The 21,773-nt window shown below is 43.4% G+C and overlaps 1 protein-coding gene across 1 annotated transcript in view; it reads right to left on the bottom strand.

Annotated features, from left to right (window-relative positions):
* The window catches only part of LOC126458302 (glutamate-gated chloride channel-like), a 233,787-nt gene extending 212,869 nt beyond the window's left edge, over window positions 1–20,918 (bottom strand). The window contains exon 1 of the mRNA XM_050095248.1: window positions 20,905–20,918. The gene's annotated coding sequence lies outside the window, so the exon portion shown is untranslated. The remainder of the gene's footprint in view (window positions 1–20,904) is intronic.
* Between the last annotated feature and the right edge of the window lie 855 nt (window positions 20,919–21,773).

Here is a 21,773-nt window from a genome sequence, read left to right as displayed (position 1 = left end):
TGAACTCAGTAGCAGTAATTACTCCACACCTAGTGGTGATACGAAAATTAATAAAACATGTCTTCTGACTTCACTTACTTTGTGGAATGATTTACTTACCATAATTTATAAAAATATTCTAAGTCTGTAATCATTACCAGTAGAAGTTAAACATAAAATTATGATCTTTTTAGACTTTTTCTACCTCTCTATGTAGTCACTGGTGAAATTTATCGAGAAATAGCACCGAAATCCAAGCAATAAACCGAGTGCCCGTTAAATACCAGTGCTCAGGTACGAAATAATCTGTTCCTATTATACTTTCGAAGAGGGCGTCGAAGTTTCGGCATTTTACTGTACTTAAAGACGTAGCAACCATGTAAATACGGTCTATGTGTCCCTGAGCGTCATCATATGTATTGCTACAGACACACAATTATGGTCTCTGTAATCGCAGACATTTTCCTCACATATGGCTTTGCTTAACTGTTTATGGAATTTAATTTTTTTTATCTCCTGCATAGTACTTTATAAAGTTTATCTCCACTGCAATGTAACAGTTTCCAACAAGATTAACTGCAGCGCCCCAAAATATGAATTTTTAAATAAACTTTCAGTCTTTATTTTTTTCTTGGATATCCATAATAGTCCGTGCGTCACCAATTTTGTAGGTCGGCTGCATGAGAGACATCTTAATAATACAGTAGACGCGTCTTTCTCTGCTTTACAATACGTCAGTGCCTTGATCAATAGCGATAAATTATTGGAACATGTTCTTAGGCAGACACGAAAAGCTAGTTTTGGACGGATCAGCGGAGGGCAAAGGTTGCATAACAATTTATGGAGGACGTTATTTGTAGTAGGTATACGAAGGCTAAAATTTTGGTGTAAGTTATGCAGAAGTGGATGGCCGCACCAACTAACTCAAGAAGTCGACAAGTTTACTAATATATGGGAACACAGGTGCTCTATCAGAAATGTAAGCACGTGCCGATTATTACTGTCAGTGCAAGCGTGAAACTGTTTATTGAGAAGGCTTTCCCACGTCGACCGTCGTATGATGAAGACATTTCTGACACGGATATTTCCCAATGAAGCAGTGGATTACGTGTTAGCCCATCTAGCGCGGACTGAACCTAGTCAGTGTCTATTCTAAAGACTACGAGAGGAACCTGCGTCTTTTCCGAAGTACGAGTAGGATAATTCCGACAGTGCCTTATGACGCACACAGTCGGGTGTAATTCCTAAGAATTCCTGTCTAAAGACTCCTGCAAAAATTATGCTCGCAGGACAGTCTGTTTAGATTGCATTTATGCTTAACGAAAATTTGTTTAGCGTAACCGTCATCGATGAATGTCTTAACATATGCAAAGTGTTGTCCTTCCATGCTGTATAATGGAAATAGAATACGTAACATATATTAACATTTAATTAATTTATTGTGAAAATAGGGTGGCTATGCTCAGATCAGAGGGCTGAAAGGATAATCTGGAATTGAATAGAGTATATTACCTACGAGGTAAACAGTTGGGGTCATAAAGTAAGTATCCACGATCGTTTTTTCTGTGTAAGCAAAACGAACTACCGTTTCATTGTGGACCACAGACCTTGCCGAGGTGGGGCGGCTTGCGTGCCTCAACGATATGCAGATAGCGATACCGTAGGTACAACCAAAACGGAAGGGTAATTATGGAGAGGCAAGACAAACATAGGGTTCTTAAAGAGGGCCAGCAGCTCTTTCGGTAGTTGCGCGGGTAACTGTATGGATGATTGATCGATTGATCTGGGCTTTTAACCATTCCCGGTGGCATGCGGCTATGATGTATGGTTAAATGATGATGACATCCTCTTGGGTAAAGTATTCAGGAGATGAAATAGTCCACCATCGAAGCTCCGAGCAGAGACTACTGAAGAGGGTGTCATCAGTAACAACAAAATTTGCATTCTTCTGGTCGGAGGGTGGAATGTTAGAGCCCTTATTTTGGAAGGAAGGCAACAAACCTTTATAATGGAAATAGATTGGTTGAAGTTAGATATAGTGGGAATTAGTGAAGCTCGACTGCAGGATTAACAAGATTTCTGGTCAGATGAGTACAGGGTTACAAATGCAAACTCGAATAGCAGTGATGCAGGAGTAGGTCTAATAATGAATAAGAAAATAGTAATGCGGTTAAGCTACGACAAACAGCATAGTGACTGCATTATCGTAGCAAAGATAGGCACGAAGGCACAAGCCATCACAGTAGTAGAAGTTTATTTTCCAACTAACTCTAGCCGGCCGTAGTGGCCGTGCGGTTCTAGGCGCCACAGTCTGTAGCCGAGCGACCGCTACGGTCGCAGGTTCGAATCTTGCCTTGGGTATGGATGTGTGTGATGTCCTTAGGTTAGTTTGGTTTAATTAGTTCTAAGTTCTAGGAGACTGATGATCTCAGAAGTTAAGTCGCGTAGTGCTCAAAGCCATTTGAACCATTTTTTGAACTAACTCTGCAGATGATGAAGAGATTGAAAGAATGTATGAAGAGATAAATTACTCAGATAGTTAGGGGAAAGGAAAATTTAATTGTGATGGGGGACTGGAATTCGATAGTAGGAAAAGAAAGAAGAGGGAGAATACTAAGAGGATATGGACTGGGTGAAATGAATTAAAGAGAAAGCCTCCTGTTAGAATTTTGTACAGAACGTAATTTAATCATCGCTAACACTTGTTTTAAGAACCATGAAAAAAGGCTGTATACGTGGAAGAGACCAGGAGGCAACTGGATCAGATTGATTGTATGATTGTAAGGAAGTAATTTCGGATCCAGATTTTAAACTGTAAGACATTTCCAACGGCAGATATGCATTCTGATCATAATTTATTGGTTAATTTGGGTATCTAAAAAACGAGATGTCAGAAAGTGCAAAATGGCTAAACAGCAATAGCTGATGTACGCATGAAATGCTATAGAAGAAGACACGTATATACCGCCTATCGGAAAATTGAAAAGCCCTTTGGAGAAAAGAAAAGTAGCTCTACAAATACAAAGAGTTCGGATGGATAACCAGCAAAGAAGGGAAAGCCGAAAGGTGGAAGGGATATATAGAGGAGCCATACAAGAGAAATGAAGTTGAAGTAACATTATTCAGGATGTCCCAAACGTAATTATCAATATTTAGGAGTATAACAGGAACGATCATTCGAATCGAAAAATCCTAGTAAATGTGGGATCTAAAATTCATACCTTAAGAATTATGAGGTCTTCTTCATCTTCGATCCTGTGGAACAAATCCCTCATATTGCAAGCTCATTGCCTTCCATATCGACCAAAACAAGGGAAAAAAATTGTCTAGTAACATGAGTTACACAGTGCATACCTTAAGAGCTGCGAGCACTTGGTCAGTAGCAGAGATGCCTTCCACAGTACTGGAGATGAACAAGTGTTCATAGCCCTTAACGTATGAATTTTATCGCATAGCACTTCAGAGCTCATGTTTACTGGATTTTTTTTTATTTTGGCTTCATACCATCACCTCTAAAATATGAAAAGCAAAGAGCTTGCCGTAGAAGAGATTTCTGTCAGAGTATTGAAGATCAAGAAGTTCTCATAGCTTTTAACGTATGAATTTTAAAGCTCACGTTTACGATACTTTTTTGCTTCGAACATTTAGTCCTGTAATACGCATGAATACTGACCGTTCCTCTTGCGATACCCTGCAGAAATGGAGGAAGTTGGAAAAGGATTGCGGAAAAAAGAAATATGTAGCATAAGTTTGACTAAAACACGGGGTCAGGTGATAGGATACATTCTGAGAGACCTAGGAATCATTAATTACGTACTGAATAGAACTGTATGGGGTGACTAAAAGATGAGTGCAGTGAGCAGGTTCAAATGAATGTTGGTTGCAATAGATGTTCAGGGATCTACATCTACATCTACATTTATACTCCGCAAGCCACCCAACGGTGTGTGGCGGAGGGCACTTTACGTGCCACTGTCATTACCTCCCTTTCCTGTTCCAGTCGCGTATGGTTCGTGGGAAGAACGACTGTCTGAAAGCCTCCGTGCGCGCTCTAATCTCTCTAATTTTACATTCGTGATCTCCTCGGGAGGTATAAGTAGGGGGAAGCAATATATTCGATACCTCATCCAGAAACGCACCCTCTCGAAACCTGGCAAGCAAGCTACACCGCGATGCAGAGCGCCTCTCTTGCAGAGTCTGCCACTTGAGTTTATTAAACATCTCCGTAACGCTATCACGGTTACCAAATAACCCTGTGACGAAACGCGCCGCTCTTCTTTGGATCTTCTCTATCTCCTCCGTCAACCCGATCTGGTACGGATCCCACACTGATGAGCAATACTCAAGTATAGGTCGAAAGAGTGTTTTGTAAGCCACCTCCTTTGTTGATGGACTACATTTTCTAAGCACTCTCCCAATGAATCTCAACCTGGTACCCGCCTTACCAACAATTAATTTTATATGTCATTCCACTTCAAATCGTTCCGCACGCATACTCCCAGATATTTTACAGAAGTAACTGCTACCAGTGTTTGTTCCGCTATCATATAATCATACAATAAAGGATCCTTCTTTCTATGTATTCGCAATACATTACATTTGTCTATGTTAAGGGTCAGTTGCCACTCCCTGCACCAAGTGCCTATCCGCTGCAGATCTTCCTGCATTTCGCTACAATTTTCTAATGCTGCAACTTCTCTGTATACTACAGCATCATCCGCGAAAAGCCGCATGGAACTTCCGACACTATCTACTAGGTCATTTATATATATTTTGAAAAGCAATGGTCCCATAACACTCCCCTGTGACACGCCAGAGGTTACTTTAACGTCTGTAGACGTCTCTCCATTGATAACAACATGCTGTGTTGTTTACATAGGATAAAGATGTGCTGAGAACTGAATAAAAGCAGTCTTTGGACAGAATACCATAACAACAACAAGCAAACAGGAATTCGATCAATTCATAATAGTATGACTGGTGTTCCTCTTATATGTCAGCCTTTGTAACAGAATATTCAGTGATCAGTTAAATATGAAGTGATCAGCTACAGATCCACCATATGAATGAGCACATCTGCTACATTCGAAAGTTATACATGCCATCATCGTGGTGGGGTCTTACTCATTTCTGACATTATTTGCTTTCCAGTTATCAGTCACCTTGTGTTGTTCCATGTCATACCTGTTCTGTCACATAAAAAAGCAATGTGTGTGTGTGTGTGTGTGTGTGTGTGTGTGTGTGTGTGTCCAGTATCTACTACCAGATCCTTGGATTGATTCCAACCCAATATGGCGTAAAAACAGCACTGTGGTGTTGATATCCTCCTAGCTCCAACAGGAGTAGAGATAAAGGCAAAAACTGTTTTTTTTCCAAGCCACCGGCATATAGGCTGCACTGCATGACACGCATGTTGTGTAGGAACAGTATCAGCCTGACAAACCAATCTGCTTTGTAGGGCAGCCTACTGTTCATATCAAGAAATACACTCCTGGAAATTGAAATAAGAACACCGTGAATTCATTGTCCCAGGAAGGGGAAACTTTATTGACACATTCCTGGGGTCAGATACATCACATCATCACACTGACAGAACCACAGGCACATAGACACAGGCAACAGAGCATGCACAATGTCGGCACTAGTACAGTGTATATCCACCTTTCGCAGCAATGCAGGCTGCTATTCTCCCATGGAGACGATCGTAGAGATGCTGAATGTAGTCCTGTGGAACGGCTTGCCATGCCATTTCCACCTGGCGCCTCAGTTGGACCAGCGTTCGTGCTGGACGTGCAGACCGCGTGAGACGACGCTTCATCCAGTCCCAAACATGCTCAATGGGGGACAGATCCGGAGATCTTGCTGGCCAGGGTAGTTGACTTACACCTTCTAGAGCACGTTGGGTGGCACGGGATACATGCGGATGTGCATTGTCCTGTTGGAACAGCAAGTTCCCTTGCCGGTCTAGGAATGGTAGAACGATGGGTTCGATGACGGTTTGGATGTATCGTGCACTATTCAGTGTCCCCTCGACGATCACCAGTGGTGTACGGCCAGTGTAGGAGATCGCTCCCCACACCATGATGCCGGGTGTTGGCCCTGTGTGCCTCGGTCGTATGCAGTCCTGATTGTGGCGCTCACCTGCACGGCACCAAACACGCATACGACCATCATTGGCACCAAGGCAGAAGCGACTCTCATCGCTGAAGACGACACGTCTCCATTCGTCCCTCCATTCACGCCTGTCGCGACACCACTGGAGGCGGGCTGCACGATGTTGGGGCGTGAGCGGAAGACGGCCTAACGGTGTGCGGGACCGTAGCCCAGCTTCATGGAGACGGTTGCGAATGGTCCTCGCCGATACCCCAGGAGCAACAGTGTCCCTAATTTGCTGGGAAGTGGCGGTGCGGTCCCCTACGGCACTGCGTAGGATCCTACGGTCTTGGCGTGCATCCGTGCGTCGCTGCGGTCCGGTCCCAGGTCGACGGGCACGTGCACCTTCCGTCGACCACTGGCGACAACACCGATGTACTGTGGAGACCTCACGCCCCACGTGTTGAGCAATTCGGCGGTACGTCCACCCGGCTTCCCGCATGCCCACTATACGCCCTCGCTCAAAGTCCGTCAACTGCACATACGGTTCACGTCCATGCTGTCGCGGCATGCTACCAGTGTTAAAGACTGCGATGGAGCTCCGTATGCCGCGGCAAACTGGCTGACACTGACGGCGGCGGTGCACAAATGCTGCGCAGCTAGCGCCATTCGACGGCCAACACCGCGGTTCCTGGTGTGTCCGCTGTGCCGTGCGTGTGATCATTGCTTGTACAGCCCTCTCGCAGTGTTCGGAGCAAGTATGGTGGGTCTGACACACCGGTGTCAATGTGTTCTTTTTTCCATTTCCAGGAGTGTAGTTTCCTGGACAACAACATGTAGGACACCAATATGTAGTCTTGTTGTGGGAGTAGTATCAGCCTGCTTTACTGAACTGTATTTCAGGGGATAGACATGCTGATGGCCAAGGCTCAGTACAGATTGAGGAGGAGGAGATGGACAGAAAGATCGCGGAAGGGGGAGATGTATGAGGCAGGTTAAGATATAGGGGGTGATGGACATATGGAAAAAGAAGAGGTGGAGGCAGACATGGAAACAGAAAGCTGGTGGAGAATAAGTTCAGAGTGAATTGGAAGCATGTATGGTCAGAGAGAAGGTGTGGAGAAATGGAGAAAGAGAGGGGGAGAAGGAGATGAAGATATTGAGATTGTGGTGAGGAGGAGATAGACAGACTGAGGTGTTAGGATGAGGTGGATGGACAGAGTGAGAAAGAAGTGGGAAGACAGAAGGTGAGGAAAAAATGTGTGCGATATATATGTCGTATCCATTAAAGGGTGAAACGGCTGGAATAGATATAACGTCCATTTCAGTCATGAAAGTTGCGATGACACTCGTTAATAGGATAAGGTTGTGATAGAGCTCAGCAAGGCTTTCTTGTTGGCATTGAGCTTCTCTTCGAAGACAACCTTATGGACATTTTGGAGCAAACATTGACTATTGTTAACCAAATATGCTAGTTTATCAGGATTGATTTCCATCATTTCTCTTGTATATGATTTACTGGTCGTTGTAACGTCTTATATGAACTTCGCTCGCATCTGAAGAGGAGAAAGGTAAATTTTTAGGCAGCTGATGGCGAAGCTCGGCGTCACTCACATAGCGAAAATGTTCAACCGTCTTAGCAGATGTCCAACAATGCTGACTTCACATTTGTCCATGTGTGTTCTCGGTTGGACTTTGATGTTGGTTATATAATCTTCCTCCTTTATTTTCATAATTTCTCATATCATGCAGAATGTATGTAACAGACTGTAGAGAGGAAAAGTTCTATTCATCTACGCCTAGTTAATGAGCGAATATGATTGGAACGACTATGATTACGATGCACCTTGTAGTAACATCTAATGTGGAGTCACGTCAGTTCCCAGTAAGACGTTTAACTCTAACCCCTCCCTTCTTTCATCATTAGTAGTATCCGAAAGGGGATGAATGACCATAAAGCAGCCAGTAGCCAGTGAAAAGGTCCATGGCCCATCCAGAATGTGGCCACCATATTCCTGTCGATGCAAGTAAAACAGGCATAGTTACATTTAGTTTAAACAATAATTACATCTACAACACCTAATCATCTACAGCACAAATTTTTCAAAGGGCCACTCGGCAGAGGAATTGCACGTACAGTACTTTTGACCTACTGACATCATCAGGGACGCGTGAAACGATGATAGCATCATGATTGAGTCATGGAGCGAGACTGCAGTATGTCGGTAGCGGAAAATGCCACCATTATTATTGACGCTAATACAGCACATGGCAGATATTTTCGTCATCGGACATATCATATGGTTAAACCGTGTACAGTGGTTGAGGTTTGAAACACGTTTGTAGCAAAATTACTACTATAACAAAAGCACTAAAAAAATGTTAAGCACCTGGATGACATTGTCGGAAGTCAGTTTAATTTGGCACACAAAAGCAAACGATTATAATTACAATTCTCCGTCACGGATAGCGCAGCCACCAAAGTGCATTAAGGTACTTCATTTTCAGTGTTGTTGCCACGCCTGGTACGGTACATAAAGGGTGTGAATAGCGTTAGGTACTGAGTAATCACCGTGGACATCACGGAGATGAGACGTACTCGTACTAGACACGGTGATCAGTGAGAGATATGTCAGATATCTGTCATATTTTTATCCCTTTCTAAACTGTTTACTTGCTTTTGACTCCTGTTAAATGCCTGGGAATGTAACCAACCTCTCGGATAGAAAGGTGTCATTGTATTGTTTAGCTTTGCATGCTTGACAAATGATAATATGGGCCGGCATTCCTGTCTCATTTCGTGACCCAGCCAACACGAAAATGAAATCCGACAATCGATGACAAAGTGGGAAATTAATAAAAGGAACATAGGAAAATCCTGGTGTATATCTCACAATTTTCTCTTTGAGTAGACATCCGCCTTCTTTGATTAAAAGTCGCTTAAGATTGGTTTCCACCAGTAATTTCAGTGTGAGCAGAAGTAATTGCAATCTTTCTGGCAGTTAGCCCTTTTAATAGAATGGAATATCTTCCATGGTACCAGGGTCAGCTGTCTGTAGAGGAAGACAGAGATTGAAGTACATAATAGAGGACGCAGGTCGCAAGTACTGCTTTCAGATAAAAGGTAGACACTGGAGAGCAATTCGTCGCGAGCCACATTACACCAGTCAGTAGACAGATGAGTAAAAAAAAGAAAAAATAGAATATAGATCGGTAATGCAATACAATAAGTAGCAAGTCAGATAAGTAAGTCAGATAAGCAATAAGTAAGTCAGATTTCATTGAAATAATGTTATGTTTCGTCTGATGTAATATTTTCGACTGACCGAATTCTCACATCAGCGGTGTCTGTCTATGGACAGAATGGACTGTTGTATTAGTCAGACAATGGAGAATACCCTCACATAATGGATGCAGGCAACAATCTGGCGAGCGGGACTTCAGAGTTCCTGTCAAGCAAGCCAGGAGTTCATCACGCTAGGATTTTGGTGGAATGCCCAGTGGTGGTCGGCCTTCTCATTATCCTGAAGTTACGCCTCCGCGAGACAAGCTGGCATTAGCCGTGAGGGGACAACCTTGGAACTGAAGTTGGGATACGCCCACCACAGACTTGCCTGTGCCAGGTGAGATTTGACAGTGCCCTGATTGACTATGTAGTTACGCCCCCAGCCAGACTTGGCCTCGACTCGTAAATTTTCTCTCTTCCGATAGGTCAACAATGGGAACAGTACAGAGAGCATTCGGTTTTGTAGATAGGTGAAGAGTGGTGGAGAACAGTAGCTTCCTGGTTCAGCGATCGATGGAGAGCAGATAGCGTTCGGGATCCGAGACGGCAGCAGAATGTAAGTGTTCTCGTTGTATTGTTAGGATTTAACTGAGATCAGCATCATGTGAAGTTTTGGAACCTTTCGATCAAGTTAGAGGCGTTTTACAACCATTGTCATGATTCGTAAGTTTATCACTTCAATTTTGGCACAATTCAGGACTCAACGCTTATTACAGTGGGTCTTGAGTTACCATGACTTGCTCATTTTGGAGAGGCACAGCGGTGTTACTCCTGGCGTCATGGAATAACGAACCATCGGGTATGTGAAGGCAAGGCGATGTATCACGGACATCTTGCGTCCTCATGTGTGGTTTCCATGTGACGCTATCATGATATCATTTTCCAACAGGGAAATACTCATCCACATTTGGAACATGTCTCTATGAACTGTCTGCGTGATGTTGAGATACTCCTGTGCCCAGCGAGATCCCCAGATTTGTACCAGATAGAACATGTATGGCCACACGGAGTGGCCGCGCGGTTTGAGGAGCCATGCGCGGATTGTGCGGCCTCTCCCGCCGGAGGTTCGAGTCCTCCCTCGGACATGGGTATGTGTTAGCATTAATTAGTTTAAGTAGTGAACAAGTCTAGGGACTGATGATCTCAGCAGTTTGGTCCCTTAGGAATTCACAGCCTTACGTGGACGTGCATACTCCTACTGAAAAATCACATCACCTTTCAATCGAAGAAATGGCAGTAACACTGGAGTAACGGCCTGTTTAGCCGTGCTTGGCGCTGTCGCGGTATCAGTAGTAGCCAGGCCAGAAACGTAAGTTATCTTAATCCTGTTACAAGCAATAATTCCCAGTGGTCCCTGATGGCGCAGCAGGTGCAGTATGTGCCCGGATTCTGTCCGTGGGTGATCTTCGTTCTACCACAGCTGCTTGCATAATGCGTCGATCTTGATGTGTCTGCAATTTGCGGACGTCTAGAACTTGGTCAGATGCTGCCATTATCCACAGATCACTATTCAAATCAGTGACATACCACTGAGGCATTGTGTCCAACCGATGCAACAAACCGTCAATGCGTCCATCCGGCTTCCCGCAGCCCCTCAATGTGACCTCGTTCATAATTGCTGAAGCTGTTAAACAGGCGTACGTACTCGTCGGCCAAACAAGGTTGTATTCTAGAACGAATGTTTCAAACATTGTTCACTTATAAACTCAGCGTAGTCACAGCCTGCAGAGTGAAAACAGAGGGTATGCAGACAGGCCTCATAAGCAGCATCTGATTGCTTATGATCGTGAGAAATGAATCACTGGCACTAAAACCCCTGGGTACGCACTAAACGCAGTCCTTGAGAGTCTCTTTTTTATTTATTTTTTATTATTTCGGAAGGGTCCATCTCCCTGAGACTTCTCTACACATTAAGGTCTTACGATAAACATAAGTATGTTACTTCTGCAGCACTGATTGACGTTCCATTAGGTTGTCTTATGAGTCCATTCTAATTTCTTTGAGTCCAAGAGACAATTCCCTGGAGCCATCTAATCCATTCATCTGGCTACGTGACCCTCCAACCTCCATTTCACATTCACTACAATCCACATCTACGTCACTACTCTGCAGTTCACATTCAGCTGCCTAGTAATGGGTTAATCGATTTTTCTGATCTCTCTCATTTTATGGCATGATCGTTTCTCACTATGCAGGTGAGCGTCAACAAAATATATTCGCATTCGGAGGAGAAAGCTAGTGATCGAAATTTCGTGAAAAGATCTCGCTGTACCGAAAAATACATTTGTTTTACTGACTATCAGCACCCCTCGCGCATCACATCCGTGACACTTTTTCCCCTATTTCGTGATACACTCCTGGAAATGGAAAAAAGAACACGTTGACACCGGTGTGTCAGACCCACCATACTTGCTCCGGACACTGCGAGAGGGCTGTACAAGCAATGATCACATGCACGGCACAGCGGACACACCAGGAACCGCGGTGTTGGCCGTCGAATGGCGCTAGCTGCGCAGCATTTGTGCACCGCCGCCGTCAGTGTCAGCCAGTTTGCCGTGGCATACGGAGCTCCATCGCAGTCTTTAACACTGGTAGCATGCCGCGACAGCGTGGACGTGAACCGTATGTGCAGGTGACGGACTTTGAGCGAGGGCGTATAGTGTGCATGCGGGAGGCCGGGTGGACGTACCGCCGAATTGCTCAACACGTGGGGCGTGAGGTCTCCACAGTACATCGATGTTGTCGCCAGTGGTCGGCGGAAGGTGCACGTGCCCGTCGACCTGGGACCGGACCGCAGCGACGCACGGATGCATGCCAAGACCGTAGGATCCTACGCAGTGCCGTAGGGGACCGCACCGCCACTTCCCAGCAAATTAGGGACACTGTTGCTCCTGGGGTTTCGGCGAGGACCATTCGCAACCGTCTCCATGAAGCTGGGCTACGGTCCCGCACACCGTTAGGCCGTCTTCCGCTCACGCCCCAACATCGTGCAGCCCGCCTCCAGTGGTGTCGCGACAGGCGTGAATGGAGGGACGAATGGAGACGTGTCGTCTTCAGCGATGAGAGTCGCTTCTGCCTTGGTGCCAATGATGGTCGTATGCGTGTTTGGCGCCGTGCATGTGAGCGCCACAATCAGGACTGCATACGACCGAGGCACACAGGGCCAACACCCGGCATCATGGTGTGGGAAGCGATCTCCTACACTGGCCGTACACCACTGGTGATCGTCGAGGGGACACTGAATAGTGCACGGTACATCCAAACCGTCATCGAACCCATCGTTCTACCATTCCTAGACCGGCAAGGGAACTTGCTGTTCCAACAGGACAATGCACGTCCGCATGTATCCCGTGCCACCCAACGTGCTCTAGAAGGTGTAAGTCAACTACCCTGGCCAGCAAGATCTCCGGATCTGTCCCCCATTGAGCATGTTTGGGACTGGATGAAGGGTCGTCTCACGCGGTCTGCACGTCCAGCACGAACGCTGGTCCAAGTGAGGCGCCAGGTGGAAATGGCATGGCAAGCCGTTCCACAGGACTACATCCAGCATCTCTACGATCGTCTCCATGGGAGAATAGCAGCCTGCATTGCTGCGAAAGGGTGATTGATATACACTGTACTAGTGCCGACATTGTGCATGCTCTGTTGCCTGTGTCTATGTGCCTGTGGTTCTGTCAGTGTGATGATGTGATGTATCTGACCCCAGGAATGTGTCAATAAAGTTTCCCCTTCCTGGGACAATGAATTCACGGTGTTCTTATTTCAATTTCCAGGAGTGTAATACAAAACGATCTACCTTCCTTTGATCCTATACCGCGTAGCAACACTCCAGAAGAGGACGGACGAGCTTAGTGTAGGCTGTCTCTTCAGTAGATCTGTTGCACCCTCAAGGTATTGTATGAATGATACAGTGTGTGGCTCGAAGCACCATGGGACTTAACATCTGAGGTCATCAGTCCCCTAGACTTAGAACTACTTAAACCTAACTAACCTAAGGACATCACACATTCATGCCTGAGGCAGGATTCGAACCTGTGACCGTAGCAGCAGCGCGGTTCCGGACTGAAGCGCCTAGAACTGTTCGGTCACAGCGGCCGGCGATGCATTATTTGTTTCACTCTCCACACGGCACTTTCTACACGATCGTTCCAGTGTAAGTTGTTCGTAACTGTAATCCCTAAGTATTTAATTGATTTTACAGCCAGATTTGTGAGGTTTAGCTTGTAACCGAAATTTAAAGGATTTCTTTTAGTATACACGTTGATGACCTCACACTTTTCATTATTTAGAGTCAGTTTTCATTTTTGACACCATACAGATATCTTCTGATGACTTTACTACACCGTAAATGACAGTATCATCCACAACCATTTAATACAGCTGCTCAGATTGTCTCCTAATCGTTTATATAGATCAGGAAAGCAGAGAGCCCATAACACTTTCTAGGGGATCGCCAGATGTCACTTCTATTATAGGCGGTCGCTTCCCCTTAATTACTACGACCTGTGACCTTTCTGACAGGGAATCACTAATGCAGTCGCACAACTGAGACGATGCTCCATAGGCACGCAATCTGATTAAAAGTCGCTTGTGAGGAGCAGTGTCAAAAGCCTTATGGAAATCTAGAAATACTGAATCAGTTTCATATCCCGTATCGATAGCACTCATTACTTAGTCTGAACAAAGAGCTACTTGTGTTACAAAAGAAAGACGTTTTCTGAACGCTTCTTGACTATGTGTAAATAGATAGACTTTTTTAATTTCGTAATGTTCGATCACAGTAAATGTTAATAAATCCTACTAATTAATCCTTAAATACACTAACCAAAGCATCACAGTAGTTGTCTTTAACAACACGGATAATTTTCCTATAAGGATATGAAGCACGATTAGAAATGAATTCAACAAATAGTGCAGAGCAGCACAGTCCGTAGGGTACATGTAAAGCACACATGCAAAAAAAATCTATTCATTCCAGCCTTTCCCTTGATCCATTTCTTTGTTTCATTGTCTCCCGAACTAATTCCTATCATATATATCTTTGTGTTTTTTGCTGATCGCGTCCTCATATTCACTGTGGCCACCTACGGTTCATACTTCTGCCGAAAAAATTGGTTTACTAGATGGTTGGTTTTAGAGGTGATATGCACAGTATACATGTTGAAAAATGAAATGTCCCGAATAGTTTAGTACCAACGTCGCTGATACTGTTCTTTCACACCAGTTATGTGTTGAATGTGAGCAGTAACTTCCTGGAGATGGTACGAGTAATGCAAAACGAACTCTCCTATAGCAATAATTAGTCCTCACAGATGGATGGTATTTTACAAAAAAGTACCACTAGTAAATTTCATGTCCATCGCAGATCTTGACTGCTCCGGAGTACAACTCTGAAAATATGACGCTGCTAAAACTCCAGTTCCACAACGGTGTACTTCCAACCTACGCTTAACTGTGAGATAATGCTCTACTCGAGATGCTGTTCCCCATACCATATCTGTTGAAAAAGTAAGACTGGAGTAATAAAAAAATAGAGAAAGTTTAAGGTTGTGCTTTTAATGTTTCAGATGTTCTGCATAATTTCTCCCTACTTCAGTACAACGCACAGAACATGCACACAGCCATGAGAAACTGTCAGGAAGTCCTTCTTGGAGATGTTGTGTTCAATTCGCATGTCACATTGACTTGAACGAAGATTAAGTCGTTAAAGCGTTGATCTCTCATGTGAATTTCTGCATTTCGTCGTTTTGTATTAGTTTTGTATTGATGACATCAAGTCTCGTAACCCATAATGATTTTTTCCACAAAAGAATTGTTCGCATTTTGTATGTCAAATACTTGCTTTAAAGATACTGACGCATGACGACTTGTGACACAGCAAGTGGACACATTCCAGCCGCACGTCCACTGCTTAACACTGTCTGCTCAGTACTGATCGGTCGAATATATATCTGTTGTTTACAGTAGTTATTTCAAGCTGCCATCGTAGTTACTTCTCTGACGTCGCTTATACGCCAGGAATAAAATCAGTCTTGGAACATTTTGTACGGACGCTGTATATAGCATTAGCTTGCTTGTCATCCGCATAACATTTTTACTCAACCCGCACGATTTTACAAGCGTGTTCGCTGCTTCATGTTCTGTTTAGTCTACGGTAGTGGAAATCAATATAAAGGCATGGATTATGTAGCAAAATTAACATTGTCAGTTTCAATAGTTGCGCACAGTGTACATCCAATAGTATGAGATCTAGTATACTGATAAATGTGGTCAAATGGTATCGCATTTGATGTCAGTAGTACAGTATATAACAAGACATCAACGATTCAGGTGACCAAGTGTGGAACTCGGTATAAAGACAGTCGGGTCTGTGGAGTGTTAGTGTAGGCGTACGTGCCTTTCTGCAGACAGGAAACAGCACCAATAGTGACAATGCATATTGTGTACATAAACCATGATTGTGACAATTCCAAGCGGTAAACAATTATCATGTTACGAAAAAGCAAAAATCGTTGTGTAGAAGGGAATGGTACTCTCTAATCGTTAAATCGCCAAGCAACTGAACAGTTAAAGTATTGTGATAATTTCTTTAGATTGGGAGCACGATATGGACACAACGGAAAATGTGGTCAAAGTAGAAAATTATCTGAGACGTCGAAACCGATGCGTAAAGCAAGGGCCACAAACTGTTGTTCTTCTCACCTTGTTGCTGATTTACAATTGCCAGTAAATTCCTGACGTGTACGACAAATTTTGTCAAATGGAAACATCTTGTATTTAATAAATCTGCTGTAACACCCAATCATAAACAGTCTAGATTGGAATGTACGGAAAAACATATGTCATGGACTTGACGATGGGAGAATGTAATCTTGAGTGAGGAGAAATTTGACTTAGATGGCCTAGATGGATTTCAGTATGATTGGCATGGTGTAAAAATAGACTGGCAAGTAAGAATAAGTGGAAGTTTTGGTAGTGGAAGCGTTATGATTTGGACAGACGTCTTCACTAAAGGTAAAACACGCATTAAGTGGATGAACACTAGTATCAACTCAAGTATCTACACAGAGATGCTAGAGACTGAATGAATTATAATGTATGAGGTCTCAGGGGACGAAAGCCTAATGTTTCAATAGGGCAATACGTCGGTGCCTGGTTCTGCTACAACAAAAATCTGGTTTGTAGATAAACATATCGATGTCTTGCCAAGGCCTGCACGTAACGTGGATTGGAACTCTGTGGGAAACCTTTGGGGAATACCTGCAAGGTGTGTTTATCGCGATGGAGGGCAATTTGAGGCCATATATGAGCTCCCACTCGGGAGACAATTTCACTGCAAGAACTACAGATCCTAACAAAATCAACGCCGAAGAGAATGTCTGAGATAATTAGGAAGAATGGAGGACGGACAGAGTGCCAAAAGTGCAATAACACAACAGGACAGCGCGTGGCTGCATTAGAATTTCCATCCAGGAAATGCGAACGTCTTATTTTGTTTCTAGTGCTACGAAACAAACTGCCTAATTCCGTCATGACTGTCTGTGTCTGATGTGGATCTTCTAGTTTCATATTAAAATCTATACCCGTATTCTTAAGACATTGTACATTACTGTCGTAGAAACCCTGCGTCTATGCTGATTTCCACTACTGTATTTACTACATTACAAAGGTTTCATACATCTTGTGTACGTATACTGGATTACAGGCGTAATAATGCTAATAGTGGTTTCTTTAGCGCTGCACTATGTTTTACAGGCTCAGCATTGACATTTAGCTTCCCCGTTCCTTAGTAAATTACAGCGAGATCTAGGAAAGGTCATGCTTCGACCTCCGTGTTAGCACAAGTACGGAGATAACACTGCTGGAGATGAAGTACGACTTGTGAGACAGCTCTTGAACTCTGTGTCGATGTATTATTGTTAATCGAATTCTGTGGCTTACAGTATATGTGGCGTCATCTTTGGTGGGAACTTTGAAGAGTTTTATAGCGGTGTGAAGGGGCGGCTCCTTATTATATGTTTTGGTACAGATGATCTCGGTGTACCTTACTTTATCTTGATGACTTGAAAGACTGTCACTGTCGATGTGTTATAGGTATAGATGTGTTACAGAGAAAGTACAAATAAGTTTAAACGAAGGCATTCTTTTCATTGTTATAAAAAATGCAAATGGCTCAAATGGCTCTGAGCACTATGGGACTCAACTGCTGAGGTCATTAGTCCCCTAGAATTTAGAACTAGTTAAACCTAACTAACCTAAGGACATCACAAACATCCATGCACGAGGCAGGATTTGAACCTGCGCCCGTAGCGGTCGTGCGGTTCCAGACTGCAGCGCCTTTAACCGCACGGCCACTTCGGCCGGCTAAAAAAAAAAAAATGCATTTTATTTCGCTTTTACGAATTCCGGTCATATACAAGACATCTGCAACGCTCGACGTGCGCTTTAATTTAAAATATCATTACATCTAAATCAGATAATACATACAAAATTGGCTTCTTTCCTCATGACGAATGCGCAGAAAAACATTTGTTGCCTTCTAAAGTTACTTGAACGGTATAATTTGTAATTTTTTTTTTTTTTATTATTATGTTGCTGTGCCTCAGCCCGTCGTTTCGGCTTGTCACCCTTAACGGCCGTAACCTAGCATAGATAGTATTAACGTATGTCTATTTTTTTCTTTTGAGTTTTCGTAATTTAAAACGTAAGCGGGTGTAGCATGAGTAAGTGCACAAAACTTTCAGAAACAAATACTGTTATTTCATACGAAAATAGAGCTAGATGGTACAGTATTTAACACACTGGATTTTAGAAGAAGGAGGTTCAAATCGGCTTCAAACTAGGCAGTTCAGATTTTTCGTAGCTTTCCCGAATTAAGTAAGGCGAACTTCAGGATAATTTCTGCGGGCAGTCTCTCACTTGTTTCCTGTCGCGTCATTCTCCAGTTTCAGAATATACTCTGTCTTTAAGGGCCTCGCTGTAGAGAAGACGATAAGTCAAATCTTTCAAGATTAGTTGTAGAAGTCAGATCATACAGTAATAGTTTTTTTTAACGTTGAAAGAAATTTTCGAATCACTAATTATTATTCCACATTAAGGATCAGGCACGAGCTTGGCACATAAAATATGTATGCAGACCAAATTACGAAGTGTATAATTTCCACCAAGTAAATAGCAATTAAATTATGACATCGGTCAAACATATTTAAATGCAGGATATCAGAGTTGTAGTTCTTTGACAAGACAATATGTAGAAAGCTTCGTGCGAATTTTCTGGTTATACGTAAAAATTTACCAGCGAAATAAGTTTTTCCTTTATAATAATAGTATAACGTCAGCCCGTTCGCTACTGTAGACGTTTTATTTACTGAAAATTTATTGTCTCTCTTCATAATTATACAGTTAAGGGAGAATAATATACTTAAAATATGAACTTTCAAAACGGTCAGTCAGGTAGGATAACGATAATAAAAATAATTTTGTGATATGTGATTTCATTATGTGTATGAGCGACTACAACGTATCTACCTATATATCATATATTGATTGTCTCTGCTAAAATTTTAAAAAATTGAGTTACACGGTTTAGACTGGGCGTAATATGCTATTGCTGAATCACATTTGCGACTTCCATTTCAATCTGTCGCTGGTTGTCTGGCTTTCACCAGGTTTGGGAAAGGCTGTCTAGGGTATTAAACTCTTCCTGCATTTCAGCTTCTCAACGTCTTCACTATTATAGTGAGACCACACATTAGAGAAATTTACTTTCACCGAACGATTCCGAGATCGACACGGTCGCGTTTAGAGGCCCTCTACGAGTGAAAATAAGGCTAAAAAATATTGAAAGCGAAAGGTACGGAACCGATATTGATCACTCGAATTATCATTACAACAGCTATGTGCAAAATTATGCCAACATGTTTCCGCAACAGCCACACACTCACTCCCAGCATGAGAACTAAAAAGTATACTGAAGCTGATGGAGGCATTTTTCGGATTTTAATTTGAATTGACGTAGAATTTTCGAGTATTTCGTATTAACAATTAGACAGATAAGACATTTGTGGCGTTCCGATTATAAGCAACAAGAAAAGCAGCGATACCTCCAAGATAAACTGAAAATTGAATACAAAAATATTGCAGATGTGATGAAATTCCAAATGTCTGTGTATCCATATCAATTCCCATCCTTGGTGGTAAATATGAAACATTTATATTATTTTCTCCATAGGTTATGGATCAATACACAGACCTCCGGTACACAAAAAGCAAACAGTTTATCGTTTTTATCTAAGTAATATAGAGTAAACTACAAAGGAAAAAAAAGCTCATCATCCCGCTACCAAATGTATTTATCAGCGTATTAGTTTCAGAGCATTACAAATCCATTTTCAACGCAAACAATTCATTTCGTTCAGTTGCTCTTGTGCAGGTAGTGAGTAAAAGCCATTTCAGAGCAATGTTGCAGTAATATCAACACTGCTTGATATTATATGAAGACAAAACAAAGTAACCACTACACTAAACATGATGCTGCAACCGATAAACGATGATTTCGTATACGCGTAGGGCCTCGATCAAATACTTTCTCAATTTCTGTATGACGAGTTTTTGTTGTTTCATTATATTATGTGGACGAATGACAGGATGTATACTTCAATGGAGCCACGGATGTTTCGTTACGTCGTCGTATCAAAAGGGAAATGATCATAATGCACTATGAAGAAATGAGTTTTCGATTTTTTATTTTATGTAAAATACCGGGTGATTTTACACTTTAATTTAACGAACGTCTGCAGCATAATTAAATATAATCGTGAAAACCCGTAATGGGTATAAAAGATGTAAAAATTTATGTCAACAAACACTGAAGGATATGAGTACAATCATTCATACACTGCAAAAATAGCTGTGTCAGACGGAGGTGAATATTACACACCTGTCCACAACACGTACGACGTTCATTGATTAATGTACGCTCGTGAACAACAAAATATCGCGACTGATCGCGTTATGACTACCTCGTTCGTCCAAAGGAGGGTATTAAGCTGTTAAGACCTATGGAAATTAAGTACGATAATGCATTTCATGTAGATTATCCCGCATTGCAGTCGTTAAGACCGATATTTTCACACTGAATTACTCAAAGCGGTATACTCAGTAGGATCAGCGTATACACTCGTAAATTTGATTTACTTTCCGGAAAAAAGAGCGCGATGGACAAACCGGAATCTATTTTTAGTTCTCCAGAGCCACCTGGCGGAGATTGGCGAAACGAGCCAGCGGCCACACCCCGCACGGCGGCCGGCGCGCGAGACGGCGGCGCAGGTAAACTCGTGTAAAGGCAGGCACATGCGGAGCTTAAATAACGAATGCGCGGGGAGTGAGTGGCTACACAGGGGTACACGGATAGGGGCGGGACGGCGACCAGAGCGCAGAGCAGAGGCGGCCGCCGCAGTGAGCCAGCTGGCCAGCCAGCCGGCCGGCCGGCCGGGCCTCACGGCAGAGAGGAGCACAGCAGAGCACGGGGCGCGCAGCGATCCTACCTGTTAGCGGCGCGCCGGCGTCCGCGAGAGTGCAGCGGTGGCGCGCCTGCGCGCAAGGTCGCATCTCGCCCGCTGTGGCGGCGCTGCGCCCCCAGGGCTGAGCCGTCACACGCGCCCTCCATTACACACTCCACTCCGTCCACCTGCCCTTCTATCCGCCAAATTGCGATACAGCAGACGTGCTACACTACGCCTACGCTGCTAACAGTCTGCCTACTGCCCATAACTCACTCCTTCAGCTCATTGCACCCCCAATAAATTTCCACTAAACCCGTCTATATTTTTAGGCTTCCGTTCTTCTATCGGTAAAAACGAATGGATCATTTGGTTCTCTGGCCGATTGTTAAACCCCCTTTTTCTCACAAATGAGTAGAGGTACCAAGTTGAAATTCATATCAAATACCAAGGTCCCAGCCCCTTGGCGTTGCAAATAATTTAAGCTTTTAAGTCTATGCAATCAAAAGGTACGTCCATATACACTACTGGCCATTAAAATTGCTACACCAAGATGAAATGCATATGATAAACGGGTATTCATTGGACAAATATATTATACTAGAACTGACATGTGATTAAATTTTCGCGCAATTTGGGTGCATAGATCCTGAGAAATCAGTACCCAGAACAACCACCTCTGGTAGTAATAACGGTCTTGATAAGCCTGGGCATTGAGTCAAACACAGCTTGGATGGCGTGTACAGGTACACGATACCACAGTTCATCAAGAGTAGTGACTGGCGTATTGTGACCAGCCAGTTGCTCGGCCACCATTGACCAGACGTTTACAATTGGTGAGAGATCTGGAGAATGTGCTGGCCAGGGCAGCGGTCGAACATTTCCTGTTACCAGAAAGGCCCGTACAGGACCTG

Source organism: Schistocerca serialis, chromosome 1 (assembly GCF_023864345.2).
Source record: "Schistocerca serialis cubense isolate TAMUIC-IGC-003099 chromosome 1, iqSchSeri2.2, whole genome shotgun sequence".
NCBI lineage: Eukaryota > Metazoa > Arthropoda > Insecta > Orthoptera > Acrididae > Schistocerca > Schistocerca serialis.
The sequence above is the reverse complement of the archived record's forward strand: the minus strand, read 5'-3'. Positions and strand labels throughout refer to the sequence as shown.